A 6,003-nucleotide genomic window follows, 5' to 3' on the forward strand; every position below is an offset into this window, starting at 1 on the left:
GATTCAGGAGACTGCATGCAGCCTCGGGTTGCTTGTTCTCCAGCCATGAAGGCATGGATGTTGCTGGGTGTTTGCCGTTGTTGTTAGATGCAAAGTTGTTTGACCAATGAAAAGCTGTTTTGGAAAAGGACTGCTGTGGGGACAAGGGTTTAAGAGGGGAGCCTGTCCTCAAGATGAAAAAGGCAACCCGATGAAGTTAGGGCATCAACAGAGAAGTAGCAAGAAGGAATGAAAAGGAACAGGCTAGCGGGACGCACACCAGGATGGGAACAGGCACACTGATCGCCTCATGAAGATGGCTTCGGCCAGACTCAGCAAACAGCTCCGAGAAGCTCGTCCAGAAAGTCGCTGCAAATGGGCGCACCGGAGCTGGGAAGAAGCTCAAGCTGAGAGAAGCGGAGCCGCGCACACAACTGCCCCTCGCTGGTCAGCAGTTGCGCGTTAGGGGGAATCGGACGTCCTTAGGAACAAAGACTGTCCTGGCAACCTTACAGCTTATTCTCCTTCTTACCAATCTGACAGTTTATGAGCCTGAAATATGGGACCAAACTGAGGTCAAGGTGTGGGATTGTGCAACTAAAACCGACAAGGTTGCAGCGGGATTGCTCGGCACCCGGCGAGCAGCCTCTGAGGCCTTCAAGAGCCATGTGGGCCCACAGTCAGACACGTGCGGTTTGCCAGACAGTGAGGGAGCTGCGCGCTCCTTTACTGATCCGGCTGCTACGCCATCGGCCCCAGAAAGAGCGTGCAGCCTCATCCATGGCAGGGCTTGGAGATGGCACGGGATAAAGCCCTCAAACACTGCGTCTGACTCTGCTTTGAGCGGGAGCTTCAAGCAGAAACCTCTGCAGTCACTTCCAACCCAACTACCGTATCCTCCTCCGCATTCACCAGCTCATTGGCTAGAAGCCAATGCCTTGCAAAAGGCACAAACCGCTTTCTTTTTATGGGGAAAACCTCTTTGGAGACAAAGATCTCATCAGCTGTCTGTCTGGGAAATTGCCTGAGCTCCAAGAGTTTGCTTTTCTCAGAGATATCAGCACCTCTACAAGTAGCAGGGGGAAGCACTTCGGTCCGACCACTTCACCTAAACCTTTCCACAAATTTTGTATCTAATACATCACACTCATGTCATGGGTGCTACAAATCACCCAGGGGAGATGGCAATGATTTGGGTGTTCTGGTGTCCCACAGACCTTGCTGAAGCTATTTGAAAATCATTTAAACAGTAAGGTAGGAATTCAAATTATTTCACTTCTTGCAAACACAGAGGAGTGGCTTTTAAAATGGGGGAGAAACTACAGCACAAAGAGCTCAAGGTTGGAGATGAGAATGGTTTAATGAAAGGGAAGGGGAATGGGGAGAAGAAGAAACCAAAGAAACAATAAGGCTGCACGGAAGCACAGAGAGAAGGAAAAAGAAAAATTCTCTACTTCCCATCAACGAGCCATGTTTGGCCACGCATGTCCTGGGAAGCAGGGCCTCAAAACGCGTAGCGGTTGTTCAGGAGGACAGCCCCCTCCCCCACGAGAGCCCCCCTTTCATTGCTGAGTGTGACATCAGGTGCTCTGGAATGTCCCTTGGGTTGGGTTAGGGCAGCTGCCCTGGCGATGGCCCCTCCCCATCACTTGCCCACCCGCAGGCTGCTGGCTCCTGGGGGCTTGGAAGGAGTCCTGATGCTGTGCCAGCACTGGGCAGCAATAGGCACAACACTGCAGTGACAGCAGTGCTGTTCCAGCTACGAGTGCAGAGCACAGCACTCTGTGGGCTGCTGCAGGGAAAGGTGACTCCAGCCCAGACAGACCCAGCACAACCTCCACCCCTTAGTCCAGAACATGCGTGTCACACTCAGGTCCCACATAGATTAGAATACAGATACACTCATCACCAGTGTTCTCTGGCCATTAACGTACGGATACATCTGCACTTCTTTTCATTCCACAGGTCTTTCCCAAAAAGAATCTTCAAAACATGGAAACACGATGGTTTCAGCTTCATCTGTCAAAGTGGTCAAACAGGGCAGGCGAAGTTGGTTTCCTTGACACCAGCCCCAGCTCAGCTCACATCGCTGTTGCACTGCCAGGTTCCTTGCAAAGTTGACCCGTCGCCGCTTCTGCAGTGTCCGACTACACCACATAACTTGGATTACAGATTAATTGTCTCCCAATGCTTAATCTCCTTCGGGCACACACCTCATATCCCCATCTTTCTGCATCACCCACCAGGTACACCCTGGTCGTTGGGAGAAGACAATCCCACGAGTGGGGTTGCCTTTTCCAGGGGAAGGGGCAACGCACACCGCCTTCCCCATCCACTTCCCCACATGCACTACGGGGACTTGAGCTTCTCCCTCAGTGTGCAGGGGTTTTGTTTCGGCAGGACCAGGACGGCTGTCAAACCCCCTGTTGTTAACTAGCCAAGTGGCCTCTGCTGGATTTCTATCCCAAGGTTTCCACGTCCCAGCACCCAATGCTCGCACCATAGTTTTTAACAGTCCATTGTACCTCTCCACGTTCCCAGAGGCTTGTGGGTGATCAGGGATGTGATCCACCCACTCAGTGCCATGCCTCTTGGCCCAGGCGGTGACCAAATTGTTTCGGAAGTGACTCCCATTGTCGGCCTCAATCCTCCCTCGTGTACCATGTCGCCACAGCACTTGCCTTTCCAGGCCCAAGCTAGTGTTTTGGGCCGTGGCATGCTTTACTGGATATGTGTCCAGCCACCCAGTAGTTGCTTCTACCATGGCAAGTACGGACCGTTTGCCTTGGCGGGTTGGTGGGAGTGGTGCGATGTAGTCAATCTGCCAGGCCTCACCACACCAAAATCCAAGACATCTCCCCCTGTTCCAGGGAGACTTTACCCTCATGGCTCGTTTGATTGCAGCACAGATCTCACACTGTTGAGTAACCTCTGTGATGGCCTCAACGGTCAGGTCCACCCCAGCCCTCGATCACGAGCCCATCTGGATGTGGCATCCCTCCCTAGATGTCCTGATGTTTCATGGGCCCATCGAGCTACAAACAGCTCACCCTTACGTCCCCAGTCCAGGTCCACCTGAGCCACTTCAATTTTCAAAGCTCGAGCCACTTCTTCCTTGTTCTGACGTTCTTCAGTGGCACGATTCTTAGGCATGTGGGCATCTACATGACGTACCTTAGCAGCCAGGTGTCCTAGCCAGGCAGCACTATCTTGCCACAGGGTAGCAGCCCAGATAGGTTTACCTCTGCGCTGCCACTTGTTCTGTTTCCATTGCTGCAGCCACCCCCACAGAGCATTTGCCACCATCCAGGAGTCAGTGTACAGATACAGTGCTGGCCAATTTTCTCTTTCAGCAATTTCTAGGGCCAGTTGTAGAGCTTCACTTCTGCATACTGACTCAACTCACCTTCCCCTTCTACTGCCTTCACAACTTGTCGTGTGGGACTCCACACGGCAGCTTCCCACTTCAGACGGCCCCCTACCACACGGCAGGATCCGTCAGTGAACAACACCTACTGCTTCCTGTCTTCTGGCAACTCATTGTACGCTGGTGCTTCTTCAGCACGAGTTACCTCTTCTGTCAGCACTCCGAAATCCCTGCCCTCCGGCCAGTCCATGATCTCTTCCAGGATTCCCGGGCACTTGGGTTTCCCCATCCGAGTCTGCTGTGTAATTAACGCTACCCACATACTCCACGTAGCATCGGTTGCATGGTGTGTAGTGGGGATTTTCCCTTTGAACATCCAATGTAACACAGGTAGCCGTGGGGCCAAGAGGAGTCGTGCTTCTGTACCAACAACTTCTGAAGCGGCTCGTATCCCCTCATATGCTGTTAATATTTCCTTCTCAGTTGGGGTGTAATTGGCTTCTGATCCTTGATAGCCCCGGCTCCAGAACCCCAGAGGTGGACCTCGAGTTTCTCCTGGGGTCTTCTGCCAGAGGCTCCAGGTGAGCCCATGCTCCCCAGCTGCAGTGTAAGGCGTGTTTTGCACAGCTGGCCCAGTACGGACAGGCCCAAGGGCTTATGCACGAGCTGTTTCTTGTTTGACTTGTTCAAAGGCCTCTTGTTGCTCGGGGCCTCCCTCAAAAGCGTTCCTGTCCAAGTCACTTGATCTAGAGGACTCACAAGCTGACGATGAACAGAAATCCGATCATCGTGACTAGTGTATGCTACTTGTAAATACTTCCATCAATTCTACTGTTCTCTCAACCCTCAGGCCCCACGTTGGGTGCCAAAAAGGACTGCGGTGGTTTTTCTCGGGTGGGCAGCCGAGCTCCACCACAAGCGCTCTCTCACTCTCCGTCTCCTCAAAGAGGAAAGGGGAGAAAATACAACACAAAGAGCTCGAGGTTGGAGATGAGAATGGTTTAATGAAAGCGAGGGGGAATGAGGAGAAAAAGAAACCAAAGAAACAATAAGGCTGCGCGGAAGCACAGAGAGAAGGAAAAAGAAATATTCTCTACTTCCCATCAACGAGCCATGTTTGGCCACGCATGTCCTGGGAAGCAGGGCCTCAACAAGTTTGTTCAGCGGTTGTTCAGGAGGACAGCCCCTGAAGGGGAGGAAGGCTTTGCAGAGAGATCTTGACAAATCAGAGAGCTGGGCAATCCCCAAGCAGATGAGGTTTAGCAAGAGCGAGTGAGGCATTCCACGCCTGGCAAGGGGCAACCCTGGCGGTACGGACAGTCGGGGGGACGAGAGGCTGGAGCGCAGCCCTGCAGAGAGCGATCTGGGGGTTTGGGTCGATGGCAAGTTGAACGTGATTCAAGCACGGGCCCTGGCAGCCAGGAGGGGCAACCGCATCCTGGGCTGCCTCCAGCACAGCATCGCCAGCCGGGCGGGGGCAGGGAGTGCTGTGCTCTGCTCTGCGCTCTTTCCGCATCGCCTCGAGTCCTGTCGTGTGTGCACTTTTGGGCAGCACACTAACAGAAGGACATCAAGTTCTTGGCGAGTGTCCAAAGGAGGGCTTCGAAGTGGTGAAGGCTCTGGAGAGTAAGATGGATGAGGAGCACATGAGGTCCCTGTGTTTGTTCAGCTCTGCTCTCTGGGGACACTGACAAAACTCGAGGGAATGGCAAGGAGATGGGCCAGCGGAGGGTCTGGCTGCAGGTGAGGAAAAGATTTTTCACCAACACGGGGCTTGGCCACTGAAACTGGCCTCCCAGTGAAGTGGTCATGGCAGCAAACGTGCTGGAGTTCACAAACTGTCTGGGAAGTGCTTTCAGGCACGTGCTTTGGTTTTGGGGGGTCACCCAGAGCAATGGGCTCTGAGGTCACCCAGAGCGCTGGGCTCTGAGGTCAGCCGGCAACGGGCTCTGAGGTCAGCCGGCAACGGGCTGTGACCTCACGGGCCTCGCTGCTTATCTTGGGGCGCCGTCAGAGCCTGGCCCAGCCTGGCTCGTGCCTGGACTCCCGCTGAGCGTGTGTGCGAGGCTTGGAGTGCCGAGCAAGGATCTCTGGAGAGAATTTGTTGGAGCTGTGCTGTGGGGCCGTCGGCAGCTGCTCTCAGTGCCCGTCCCCGCAGCCAGTGCCTGCGTTTCCCCGGCCCTGCCTGGCTCAGGCAGCCGGGGCTGTGCGCGGAGTGCTCGCAGCGGTGCAGGTGAGCTGTGCGGGGACACGTGCCCCGGGGCTGGCATTGGGGTTTTGTCCTGCTGAGGGGCCGGGGCAGTGCCGCTGCCCGCTCCGGCACAGCCACTGAGCCTGGCCTCTCTCCTTCTTGCAGCACACAGCACCTGTGGCAGCGGCGCCAGCCAGGGGAAGCAGCTCCCCATCTGCAGCTCTCCCCAGCCCGCTGCAGCGAGCCGACGCCATGGCCAGTGAGGCCAAGGACGTCACCTGCCCTGTGTGCCAGGGGGCCCCCAAGGAGCCCAGCTACATCCTCCCCTGTCTGCACCACTTCTGCTTCGGGTGCATCATGCGCTGGGCCAACAGAAGCAGCACCTGCCCCCTCTGCAGGCAGCACATCACCTCCATCCGCTACTCCATCTGGGCGGAAGACGACTTCCTGGAGGTGCAGCTTGCCC

Source organism: Aythya ferina (genome assembly GCF_964211825.1).
Source record: "Aythya ferina genome assembly, chromosome: Z".
Lineage (NCBI taxonomy): Eukaryota > Metazoa > Chordata > Aves > Anseriformes > Anatidae > Aythya > Aythya ferina.